Raw genomic sequence first — 13,815 nt, 5'->3', positions numbered from 1 at the left:
GGAGCCTTGGGACTCACACCACCAGATTCAAGAACAGTCACTACTCCTCAACCATCAGGCTCTTGAACAAAATGGGAAAGCTACACTCATATAAAGGCTCTGTTATTTCATGCTCGTTATTTATTGCTATTTATTTATATCTGCATTTGCACATTTTTTTTACTATTCCTGAGGTTTGGAGTTCAGAGTTACTGTTCTTTCTTTCTTTTTCAATATTTTTATTAATTTCTTACATAAAAGAATACAGGGTACAGTAAGATATATAATATATATCAATTACAATATATTGAAATCACAGATGAGGTGCAATTATCCCATATCCATATAAATTAAATTTAAACATAAAATTGAAAAGAAATAATTTTATTATATACAAAATCTAAACCCACTACCAGAGGAAAAAACAGCTGTTTGGTTAAAAGAAAAGGAAAAAATCCTTAACATATAGTAAAACATATCATTAGCCAACATCTGTGCTTAATAGCAAATCAAAGATTTTGAAAGTAATTCAAAAAAGGTCCCCACAATGTTAAAAAAAATCTTGTCTAGGTTCAGAAATTGAACAGCGAATCTTCTCTAAATTAAAGCATGACATGACATCAGGTAACCAATGAGTAGGAGTAGGTGGAGTGGCATCCTTCCACTTCAGCAACAACGCCCTCCTGGCTATAAGAGAAATAAAGGCTAAAATATTCAAGTCGTGTGTCTCCAAAATAATATCACTTCCTCCAACAATGCCAAATAAAGCAGTCAAAGGATTAGGTTTAAAATTTACTTTAAAAAGTAGCGAGTTACTGCTCTATAGATTTACTAAGTATGCCCGCAGAAAGACATTCTCAGGGTGAAAGACAATGTGGTGACATCAGAATCAGAATCAGAATCAGACTTTAATCGCCAAGTACCTATGCACATACAAGGAATTTACTTCCGGCAGATGTTGTCTCTCTGCTCATAACAATAATAATGATAAATATAAATGAAAATATAGATTATACATACAGGTAGTGCAATCCAAGTAATAGTTAGCGGACAGTTAACCGACAGTTAACTGTTCAGCAAAGTGACCACAGTAGGGAAAAAACTTCTCCAGTGCCTATTAGTCTTAGTCTGGAGGGATCTGAAGCGCCTACCAGACGGAAGCAGATCAAACAGTCCGTGCGCAGGATGGGAGGAGTCCTTTATGATGTTCCCCGCCCTCTTCTTCAACCTAGAAGAGTACAGGTCCACAATAGAGGGCAGGGAGGCTCCAATAATGCGCTCGGCAGTCCTCACTGTGCGCTGTAGTCTGGTTCTATCCTGCTTGGTGGCGGCTCCAAACCACACAATGATGGAGGTGCACAGGACAGACTCAATGACTGCAGTGTAGAACTGCAGCAGCAATTCCTGAGGCAGACCGTATTTCCTCAAGAGCCGCAGGAAATACATCCGCTGCTGGGCCTTCTTCAGGATGGAGCTGATGTTCTGCTCCTACTTCAGATCCTGAGAGATGGTGGTTCCCAGGAACCTGAAGTTCTCCACGGTGGACACAGGGCTGCTGAGGACTGTGAGGGGAGACATAGCGGGGGGATGTCTCCTGAAATCCACTATCATCTCCTTTTGTATTCTGTTTCTGTTGTATTCTGACATGTTTGTATTCTGACAATAAATTTTACTTTGAACTTTTGTAATATATTAAATTTCAAATTTTAAGATGAATTTGGATGGTAGGGGTATGGAGAACTGTGGTTCCCGCGCAGGTTGATGGGAGTAGATGGCTTAAATGGCTCGGCAAGAACTAGATGGACCAAAGGGTGTTTCTCTGCTGTACTTTCCTATGACTCTAATTTACAGTTTTTATTATTATGTATTGCAATGTAATTCTACTGCCAAACAACACATCTCATAACATATTCCAGTGACATTAAACCCGATTCTGATACTTTCATATTCACGACAAGCCGGTGATTATAGACCTTGCCATCGTCTTAACAACAGATTCAAGCTATTTCTCTGACCACTATTATCAGGTTAATTAATATGTAATTTCTCATTTTTCTTCCCCTTTCCTTCTTAACCTGTGAGATTACATTTGTTTTCTTACATTTCTTTTCCTTTTTACTTATTTGTAGAAAATCTTACTGTGTGATTTCATGTTTGTTTACTGAATACTTCTCTGCTCTTCCCTTCCTCATTCGTGTCTTGGTCCCTTTTCACTGTGAATTGAAATCTTCTCAATCCGTGGCATTCAGTGTTCTATGAAGCTTTACAAAGCTTGCTCTTGTGATACACAAGTCTGCATGTAACTTCTCTTTTTGAACCAAAGAGAGAGCTCTTCACATATCGGGCTGTTTGATTTAAATGTTCACCATTGTCTGTTTTACTCATTCCTTCGAACATCATTTCCCAATTCCTTCTAACAAAGTTTCCCAATTCACCTTGGCCAATTTAAGATCTAAACCTTTGTATAGATTTAATACACTGATTTCAGACTGCAAAGTCACTTTCAAACTTCATACAAAATTATTCCTAATTCTGATCCTTAAACTCAGACTATAAATTGACCCTTTCTCAGAGCACAAGGACATATGTTCCTTCACTGGCCCCTCATATACTGTTCTAAAAATGGTGTTCTAAACAAATTTGCCCTCCACGTCATTGCTGCTAATTTGATTAAGCCAGTCTGTGTCAATTGTCATTTTTCTTTAATTTGCTAAATTTTCTCTCACCAGCACCTTGCTCTGACGATGGAGTTTAAAGCCTTATCTATAGCACAATTTATTCTGTTCCATGGGAGACAGGTCCCAGACCTCCCTACACAATAGCTCACCTCTTCCTCAGCAGAGATGCCAATATTCCAAGAACTGATACTCATCTCTCCCATATTAATTTTTTGTGCACACAATCAATTCTCTGGTCTTATTGACCCTACTGCAATTTGTGTACGGTTAAGTTAATCTCTCCTTAGCTGACAACCCTACCATCCCCAAAATTCATCTGGTGTGCTCCAAGTATCACTAGCAAATTCCTTCTTAGATAGGGACACCAATATGTACATAATATTCCAGAGGTGGTTCATCACCACTCTTTATAATTGGTGCAAGCTATATATAGTTGCTGCAAGATGTCTCAAATCTTGTACTCAAATTATCATGTTTGCTGTTGTAGCGAGCTAACTTTCACTTACTTGTGCACAAGGCACTCAGTTCCCTCTGAATACCATCACCTTTCAGTTTATTACTGTTTTTTTAAAAACTGCTATCCCACAGTATTTATTCTACCTAAGCAAATGACCTCATATTTTTCCACATTACTTTCCATTACTTCTCATTTTCTTCCTTGTCCTCGCCCATTCATTTGTACGTCTATATCCACCCCCTCCCCTGCACGCTCCACACCACCCACACCAAAATCCAGTTTTGTACATCAGAAAAACACTGTAGCTGCTGTCGTCATGGATCACAATATTTTCCATCAGCTCACACATATTGCAGCTGCAACATATCACCTACACGCCTATCTTCATTTAATTGGTATAGTTTAAATTTAGGTTTCTTTCTATATAAAGCGACACTGGCAGACAACTTATTTATTATTCCAAATGTAAATTACAAGGCTTAGAATAGTTAAAGAAAACAATTCCATACTTAAAATGAAATCACCAACATCCACGCTCAATGTGGGACATATTTATCCAACGTAACATTGTTCATGAAGTTCATGACTGGACACTATAGAGGAGGGGTTCCCAACCTGCGATCCATGGTAATGTAGTGATTAGCACAGCGCTTTACAGTACCAGTGACCCGGGTTTCCAGACAGTACCTGTAAGGAGTTTGTACGTTCTCCCCGTGACCACGTGGGTTTCCTCTAGGTGCTCCAGTTTCCTCCCACAGTCCAAAGACCTACCAGTTGGTAAGTAATTGGTCATTGTAAATAGTCCTGTGATTAGGCAAGGATCAAATCAGGGGATTGCTGGGCAGTTTGGCTTGAAAGGCCAGAAGGGCCCTTTCTGTGTTGAATGTCAATAAATAAATGGCATGAAAAAGTTGGGGACCCCTGGTGTAGAGGAACATGATCCTTTAATTATTTTTCTCATTGTAAGGTGTTTAGGAATATTCGAGTGGAACGACCCAGTCAGGCTGCATCCATGAAAAAAGATCAGAGAATCTGATTTGTAATGTCAATTCTTTCTCTTGGTTGACCTGCTAGTCATTACCAACATTTTATGGCTTTATTTCTGACTACTAAGCATCTGTTTGTGTATTATTATAAACCGGTACAGTTTTACTAATTCATCTGTGTATTTTTACTAAATTACCAAAGTTAAGCAATTGTACAGACAATCCAGACCTCCATTTGTGATCATTTGAATAAGTCACTGAATATTATTCTCACTAAGCAAGAGTAACCTACAATGAAAATATAGTTGCATTGGCATGCCATAGCTCAGTATATTCAGTATCATTTTAATGGAAATTCATTTGTAGCCAGCCCAGATGTGCCTGTGCACATTACAGTGATATTATTGGTAGTAAAAGGTGGAAAACTAACTCCCATGTATAAACACCTAGTGACATGGGATTGACAAGTAAGATTGCAGTAAGTGGGATGAGTTGAGATGTGACACGGGGGCAAATTACCCTCACAGAGCTGAATATTCTACTGACACTCCCTTTGAAGAAGATAGACTCATTGGACAGGACACTGAAGGATGGTTGGGAACTTGGAACCGAGAGGTACTGGGAGGAAGGATGGTGGAGAGACAAGATGGCAAGTTGCAAAATATAAAACTTAAAGGAATCTTTTCCATCAGCGTTTCCAAAATTACTGGGGGGGGGGGGGTGGTGGAAGAAGATCTCCCATGGAAGCCACAGTGACTGGAGGCTGTGGTAGAACAAAGGACCCTACAGAAATTCCTGGCAATTCTGGACAATGTTTCTCACCCCCTGCTGAACAGAGGAGCACTTTTAGTAACAGACTAAGACAACTGCGCTGTTCCAAAGAGAGCTATATGAGGTCATTCTTATCCTCCGCCATCAGGCTCTATAATGAGTCAGCCGGGGAAGTGATTTTGTAATCTCTGACTTGTAAATCTTTTACATCTTATTTTTAAGGTAACTTATTTTTATTCTTTCTTACTTCTCATCTAATATTTGTGTATCTGTGCACTTGTAATACTTCTGTTACACTGTAATTTCTCTTGGGATCAATAAAGTATCTATCTTTCTCTCAAATACTCCTCATATGACAAGGGAGGAGGTCCTGATGAGAGAATATAGAGAGTCAGGGAGAAAGATGAAAAACAGGACCTCAAGGGTGGAGATTTCTCGATTGCTGCCTGAGACAATGACTTGGCAGATGAATTCAAGGCTAAAGAATTGGTGCAGGGTTTTAGATTCCGAGATGATTGGGATTTCTTCTGGGAAGGTACGACCTGTACAAAAAGGATGGGTTACATCTGAAGTCTAGGGGGACCAATATCCTTGCTGACAGGTTTGCTGGAGTTGTTGGGGAGGGTTTAAAACTAATTTGGCAGAGGAATGGGAACTAAAGTGTTGGGGCTGTTGTTATACAAGTAGATACAGTGTGAAGTGACACCGGGAGAAAGGACAGCATATGATAGGGCAAAATTGCAGTAAGTGGGATGAGTTGAGATGTGACACGGGGGCAAAATCAAAAAGGATAATAAATACAGGACTGAAGGGGTTATATTTGAATATATGTGGTATATGAAATAAGGTCTTGTAGTACAGTTAGGGACTGGCAGGTAATGGAGTCGTATCTTGAGGAAGATCATAGTTGGGAGCTTAACATCCAAGGATACACATTGTATTGAAAGGACATGCAAGTAGACAGAGGGGCTGAGGTGGCTCTGTTGGTAAAAAATGAAATCAAATCCTTAAACAGAGGTGACATAGGATCAGAAGACGTAGAATCCTCGTGGGTAGAGTTAAGAAACTGCCTGGGTAAAAAAAAAAAGACCCTCTTGGAAGTTATATACAGGCTTCCAAACTGTAGTCAGGATGTGGGGCACAAATTACAATGGGAGATAGAAAATGCATGTTACAATAATCATGGGGAATTTCATACGCAGATACAGTAGATTGGGAAAGTCAAGTTGGTGCTGGAGCCAAGTGAGGGAATTTTTAGAATGCCAATGAGATGTCTTTTTAGAGCAGCTCCAGCTTGAGCCCACTAGAGAAACAGTCGTTCTGTGTAAAGAACTCGGTTTGATCAGGGACCTTAAGGTAAAGTGTCTTGAAGAAAGATCTCAGGCCAAAACATTTATTCCTTTCCATGGCTGCTGCCTGACCTGATGTGTCTGTGCTAGTGATCATAATATGATAAAATGCACCTTGCAGTTTAAGACGGAGAATCTTAGGTCAGATGCATCAGTATCCTTGTGGAGTAACGGCAATTACAGAGGCATGAGAGAGGAGCAAGCCGATGTTTACTGGAAGGGGACACGAGCAGGGATGACAGCAGAACAGCAATGGCTGGAGTTTCTGGGGGTAATTTGGAAGGTGCAGGAAAGACACATCCCAAAGATGAAGAAGTATTCTACAGGATGAGGCCAGCATGGCTGACAAGGGAAGTCAGAGACAACATAAAACCAGAAGTGAGGGGATATAATACAGCAAAAAAAATGTGGAAAGTTTGTAATTAGGAAAATGGGCAAAGATGTGGCAGATGGAATATAGTGTAAGGAAGTGTATGGCCATGCACTTTGGCATCAGGAATAAAGGCATAAACTATGTTCTCAATGGGGAGAAAACTCAAAACTCTAAGTTGCAAAGGGACTTGAGTCCTCTTGCAGGATTCCCTAAAGATTAACTTGCAGGTTGAGTCTGTGGCAAAAGCAATGTCAGCATTCATTTCAAAAGGACTAGAATATAAAAGGAAGGATGTCGTGTTGAGGCTTTAAAAAGCATAGATCAGACAGCACATGGAGTACTGAGAGCAGTTTTGGACCCGTTAACTAAGAAAAGGTGTGCTGGCATTGGAGAGGGTCATGAGAATGATTCGGGGTATGAAGGTGTGAACATATGAGGAGCATTTGATGGTTCTGGGCCTGAACTTGTGGGAGTTTACAAGAATCTCAATGAAACCTATCAGATATTGAAAGGCTTAGATAGAGTACATGTGGAGAGGATGCTTCCTACTGTGGGCAAGTCTGGGACACGAGGGCACAGCCTCAGAATACAGGGATGTCCATTTAGAACAGAGATGAGGAGAAATTTCTCCAGCCTACTAGTGATGAATCAGAGGAATTTATTGCCATAGACAGCTGCGGAGGCCAAGTCATTCAGTATTTTTAAAACGATGCTGATAGGTTCTTGATTAGTCAGGGTGACAAAGGTTACGGGGAGAAGGCAGGAGAATGGTGTTGAGAGGGATAATAAGTCAGGCTTAATAAGCAGACTTAATGGGCCTAATGGCCTAATTTTGCTCTTATGGTCTTATTAGCAGAGACTATTGACTGCCTATCAATATATTTTATCCGAGTAGCCTCCAACCCGGTGACATGAACATTAAATTCTCTGATTTCCAGTTATTTCTCCTCCCTTCCCATTTCTCATTCTGGTTACCCTCTCATCCCGACTCTTCTCCGTGCCGGACCATCACCTGGTCCCCCTGTTCCCCCTCCTGCTTCTCTTTTTTTCTTTGTTCTACTGTCGTCTTCTATTAGATCCCTTCTTCAATCCTTTACCTCTTTCACCTGTCTTCTCCTGGCATCTTAACTCACCGCCTCCCCTGCCCCACCCACCTCACCTGGTCTTACCTATAACCTGCCAGTTTGTATTCCGTCCCCTCCCCGCCCCACTTCTTAGTCTGGCTTTTGCCCCCTTCCCGCTGAGTAGGCCTGAGGAAGGAAGCATCAACTGTTTATTGCCCTCCATAGATGCAGCCTGACCTTCTGAGTTCCTCCAGCATTCTGTGCGTATTACTCAACTATCTTTTTTATTTCTTTACAGAAGGTAGAAAGCCCAGTAAGGGACAGTCCCAAATAGCTGTTGTGGTGAAGATACTTCCACAGCCCTGTTGGAAGAGTGCTCCAATACCTGAAGCCAGCGAAACTTAAGTACTTTTGAAGGTGAGATATCGTGTGACTTCGAACTTGCAGGTTAAGGTGTTCCCTAGCATCTGATGCTTAAGTTGTTTGAGGTCACAAGTATAGGAAGTAATAAGATTAATATTCATAACACCGCCACACAGATTGCAGATGATAGACAGCTAAAGCTGATGCACATATGCAAGTGCAGCCACACACACACACACACAAATAAATATACAGATACACATGCAAATCCACCATAGCCCAAAGCAAGGTGTTGTTAATCAGCATAAATTAAATTTTGCAAAAATGCCCGTCATTAAGATTAAAAATAATAAGACTTTCACACAAAGAATCAGGGGGGAGAAAAGCAAAAAGCAGACATGGTCACCCTAATTACTAATTGCTTGCGGCTGGGCACAAGATAATCTGTATCAATTTTTCATCACTTGGTCATGACTATACCACTGCAGGGTTCATTGGAGTTGACACCCTGCTCCCACAATGGCTGGGAGCACATATTAAATGATTTTTAAAATTTTTGTTTTGTAAAAATAGTGAGGTGTCACAGTAGCATAGTGGTTAACACAACACTTTACGGTACTAGTGATCTGGATTCTATTCATGCCACTGCCTGTAAAGAGTTTGCACGTTCTCCCCTGAACCTCCGAGTTTCCCCTGGGTCTCCAGTTTTCTCCCACAGTCCAAAGACATAGCAATTGATAGGTCGATTGGTCATTGTAAATTGCCCATGATTAGGCTAGGATTAAATCAGAGGTTGCTGGGTGACATGGTTCAGAGGAAGGGAGAGAGGGAGGGAGAATAGATAAATAGAGAGATATTACCTTTATTTGTCACATCCACATTGAAACGTATATTTAAATGTATTATTTTGTGACAACGACAAACACAGTCTGAGGATGTGCTGGAGGCAGCCCCCAAGAGTCAACAAGCTTCCGGCAACAACATAGTAGGCACTCAGCTCACCAACCTTAACCCTAACCACGTCTTTGGGATGTGGGAGGAAACCAGAGCACCTGACGCAATCACAGAGAGAGCATGCAAACTCCTAATGGACAGCGATGGAAATTGAACCCTGGTTGGTGATCACCAGCACTGTAAAGGGATTGCATTAACCACTATCCCATTGAAAGGAATTTGTTTTATTCCAGAAATATAGCAGCTTGTTGATTGCCGTGGAAGATCAAATGGTAGGGTAGCACTGATGTTGGAGGTAAAACAGAGTAAAAAATGAACTTGTGCCCATGAAACACCTTTCACATTCTCGGGACATCACGTATTTCCCACAAAGCACTTGTGAATTGCAGTAACTACAACAATGTAGAAAACATGACAATCAATTTCTATTTGGCAAACCTCTCCGTACAGTAATGTAACAGTGGACAAATAATACATTGGTAGACAAAGAATGGGCTTAATAAATGTTAATGCAGAAACGGCAAGGGAAACTCGTATGTTCCTCTTCCAAATATTGCCAGGGAGATTTAACATCCACACAAGACAGGCATTTGGCAGTGCAATATTCCCTCTGAGGGCAGCTGGAATGCCAGTCTGGATCTTGTGGTCTAATTGGAGCCTGAGCACACAATTTTTCGACTTAAAGAGAGCGATGCACAATGGGTACTACTACAGTTGGCATTTCAGCTAACAATTTAAATAGCTGACTTATTGCCTCATTATCCCACTCCAAGTTCAGTCTAAAGGATTATCCTCTATTAGCAAAGGAAGATAAAGTTGAGGTGCTGAATGAGATCAAATTTGAAAAAGTGGTGGGTGGTACTAAAATGACGAGCTCTATTTTAAGTGCGTAAATCACTTGAATTCCACTTTGCCTCTGCCATCAGACTTCTGAACATCTATAAAACCATGAACACTACCTCCTTTGCTCTCTTTTTACACTATTAATTATTTTTTATATTCTTATTGTAATTTATAGCATTTTATGCACTGCACTATACTGTTGCCACAAAACATCAAATTTCATGACATACACTCAGTAGTCACTTTATTAGGTAACTTCTGTTCATCGACTTCTGCTACTGTAGCCCATCCACTTCAAGTTCTGAGATGTTGCATGTTTAGAGATCTTCTTTTGCACACCACTGTTGTAACATGTGGTTATCTGTCTTCCTGTCAGCTTTAAGCAGTCTGGTCATCCTCCTTTGACTTCTCTCATTAATAAGGCATTTTCCACACAAAACTGGGTGATTTTTGTTTTTTGCACAATTCTCTAAACTCTCGAGACTGTTGAGCGTGAAAATCCCAGGAGATCAGCAGTTTCTGAGATACTCAACACCCCCACCCCATTTGGTACCAACAATCATTCCACAGTTGAACTCATTTAGATCACATTTCTTCGCCATTCTGATGTTTGATCTCAACAGCAGAATCATTTGACCATATCTTTATGCGTTGAGTTGCTGCCACATAATTGGTTGATTGCATATTTGCCTAATAAAGTGGCCAACTAGAGTAGTTAAGGAGCTGTATTTTCCATAACTACCAGGTGCCATAAGATTGTTGATGTTTTTGTAACCTGGTGAGTGAATGTGGCTTAACTTACAGCTACAAAACCTAAGAAAAGGAAGAACATTAAAATTTTTAAAAGGGAGGAAGCAAAGAATCATGGAATCACAGAAGGTTACAGCAAGTTGTAAACTAAGTCAGGTCCATCATGGACATCAGCCTCCCCAGGATGTAGGACACTTTCAAAACACCTACAAAAGGCATGGTCACAAGAAAGCAGTCGTCATCATCAACGACCCCCAGATTCCAGGTTCTGTACTTGCTGCTGCCATTGGGAAAGAGGTATAGGAGCCTTAGGTCCCACACCACAAGGTTCAGGAATTGTTATTACCCTTCAACCAGCATGGATACCTTCACTCACTTCAACACTGAACTAATCAATTGACACGGTCTATGGATTCACTTTCAAGGACTCTAATGTTCTCAGTATTATTCATTTATTTATTTTATATTTGCACAGTTCATCTTTTGCACATTGGTTTCCTGACAATTTTTGTTTATCAGTTTCTTTTATAATTCTATTGTATTTCTTTGTTCTACTGTGTATGCCCATAAGAAAATGAATCTCAGGATTGTATATGGTGACATATATGTATTTTGAACTTTTACTGTTCATTGAGAGTTTCTTGCCCTTAATTCTGCACCTCTATTTATAAACCTTAATACTCTTTTAGTTGCTTTCTCAATTTGTCTTGTTATATTGAACAATTTTGCAGAAATGGCCTTAGATCTCTGTTCACATGTATCTTTTAAAATAACACCATCTCATTTACATTGCCTTGTCTAATTCTTCCAACTGACTTCCTGAGGTCCATTAACACCCTCTTCAGACAATTTCTGAAGAATTATGGGGATTGCACTGAAACCTATTGAATGTTGAAAGCCCTTGATGGGGTGGATGTGGATTGAATGTTTCCTGTGGTGGGGGAGCCTGGGACCAGAGGACACAGCCTTAGAATAGAGGGACATCCATTTAAAACAGAGATGGGGAGGAATTTCTTTAGCCCAAGAGTAGTGAATCTGTGGAATTCGTTATCACAGGTGGCTGTGGAGGCCAAGTCATTGGGTATATTTAAGGCAGAGGTTAGTAGATGCTTAATTAGTCAGGGCATGAAGGGATACGCAGAGAAGACAAAAATTGGAGCCAAGAGGGAAATGGATCAGCCATGATGAAATGGTAGAGCATATTTGATGGGCCAGATGCCCTGATTCTGTCCCTCTATCCTTTTGTGGTCTAAAATTTGGAAATTATACTTATAGTGATACCTATGATAGTCATTGTGCCTATTATGAAAAGTGGAGGTCCTAATACTTAATACAAGGAAGGACCAGCGTACATATCCCCTTAGTCCAGGGGTTCCCAACCTTTTTAATGCCATGGACTGATACCATTAAGTGAGGGCTCCGTGGACACCAGGTTGGGAAACCCTGCCTTAGTTCCAAAGAATCCCAGCTATTCTTTGTTGCCTTTTTCCATATCTTGGTTTCCTTGGGCAGTTTTCTAAGCATGCTACTCCTGACCCCTTTATTCAATGGGATTCAATCTTGATGATAAGTAATTATGTGCTAAGGCATCAAACACCTTTAGAAAATCCACTTCCACCACGACAATCTCCATTGCCTTCAATGACTCTCTTGATTACCTCCCTGAAAAAGTCCATTAAGTTAGTGAGACATGACTCACCTTCAGCAACTGTAAGTTGACTAATTCTAATCAATCCACACCTGTCCAAGTGACTGGTAATATGGTCCACTTGTAATTTCTGAACATTTCTCTAATGCCAAGGTAAAACCAGCTATAGCGGTAAAACCAAAAAATTTGACACTACCAGCAACCCTAGGAGTTTGTTACACTTACATGACGTGCCCACAGCTCTGATGATTGCCCCAAAAGTCCTTTATTCAATACCTTATTAACAATTAGCAAACATAAAATCTTGAAGCAATGAAACCCAAGTATACCAAATGTAACAAAGTGTTATTGAGCGTTACTGAGCAGTCAGCAAAATCCACGACCTTTGCCGGTCCCAAGCTACAAACTGCTCTGAAATAAGCAAGAATGTGAAACTTACTCTCTCCGCTTTAACCACACCCCCACTCACACCACACTGCCACAATAAACATGCAATGCAGATAGACAATGGACGCAAGGCTGTGACACACAATCTTCAAAGAAATCTTCAGTTTGCAGATGCCTTCGTACACTGATGTGTGGAAGATTGTGTCTGATACCAGGACAAGGTGCACCTTTGAATCTTCAACAATGTAATGAGCATCTTGCTTGAACCGGAATCAGAATTAGCTTTATTACCACCTACACACACTCAGTGGCTGTACACCTGCTCACTAAAGCATATATTTAATCAGCCAATCATGTGGCAGCAACTCAATGCATAAAAGCATGCAGACTGGTCCACAGGTTCAGTTGGTGTCCCACCAAACATCAGAATGGGGAAGAAATGTGATCTAGGTGACTTTGACCATGGAACGATTGTTGGTGCCAGGCAGGGCGGTTTGAGTATCTCGGAAACTTCTGATCTCCTGGGATTATCACACACAACAGTCTCTGTGGTTTACAGGGAATGGTGTGGAAAAACAAAAAGAAACACCCATTGAGCAGTAGTTCTGTGGGCGAAAGCACCTTGTTAATGAGGGAGTCAGAGGAGAATGGCCGACTAGTTCAACCTGACAAGGTGGTGACCGTAACTCAAATAACCATGCATTACAACAGTGGTGTGCTTAAGAGCATCTCTGAATGCACAACGTCAACCTTGAAGTAGATGGGCAACAGCAGCAGATGACCACTCCTGCACCTCAGAACATGGCCACAGTGTGTATGTCACCATATACTCCCGAGATTCATTATCTTGTGGGCATTCACAGTAAATACAAAGAAACATAACAGAATCATTGAAAAACTCCACACACACAAAGTTCGACAAACAAACATTGTTGAAAATAAGTCAAACTGTGAAAAAGACAAAAACAAAAATAATACTGATAAATAAACAATAAATAATATTGAGAGCAAATTAAATACAACTGGATGGCTTATCAATGTAGTGTAATGTACTCGCTGAAGTTTAGAAGAAAGAAGGGGGATCTCATCGAAAACTATTGAATATTGAAATGCCTAGACAGAGTAGATATGGAGGGGTTATTTCCTATAGTGGGGGGTGGGGTCTAGGGCCAAAAGGGCACAGCTCCAGGATAGGGGGTGGTCCCTTGGGAAC

The 13,815-nt window shown here is 40.6% G+C and overlaps 1 long non-coding RNA gene across 4 annotated transcripts in view; it reads right to left on the bottom strand.

Moving 5' to 3' along the window:
* LOC140719743 (uncharacterized) overlaps positions 1–13,815 on the bottom strand; it is a 157,355-nt gene that overhangs the window by 96,398 nt on the left and 47,142 nt on the right. The gene's annotated exons all lie outside the window — the stretch shown is intronic.

The sequence above is a fragment of the Hemitrygon akajei genome, chromosome 32, assembly GCF_048418815.1.
Source record: "Hemitrygon akajei chromosome 32, sHemAka1.3, whole genome shotgun sequence".
In the NCBI taxonomy this organism is placed as follows: Eukaryota; Metazoa; Chordata; class Chondrichthyes; order Myliobatiformes; family Dasyatidae; genus Hemitrygon; species Hemitrygon akajei.
The sequence above is the reverse complement of the archived record's forward strand: the minus strand, read 5'-3'. Positions and strand labels throughout refer to the sequence as shown.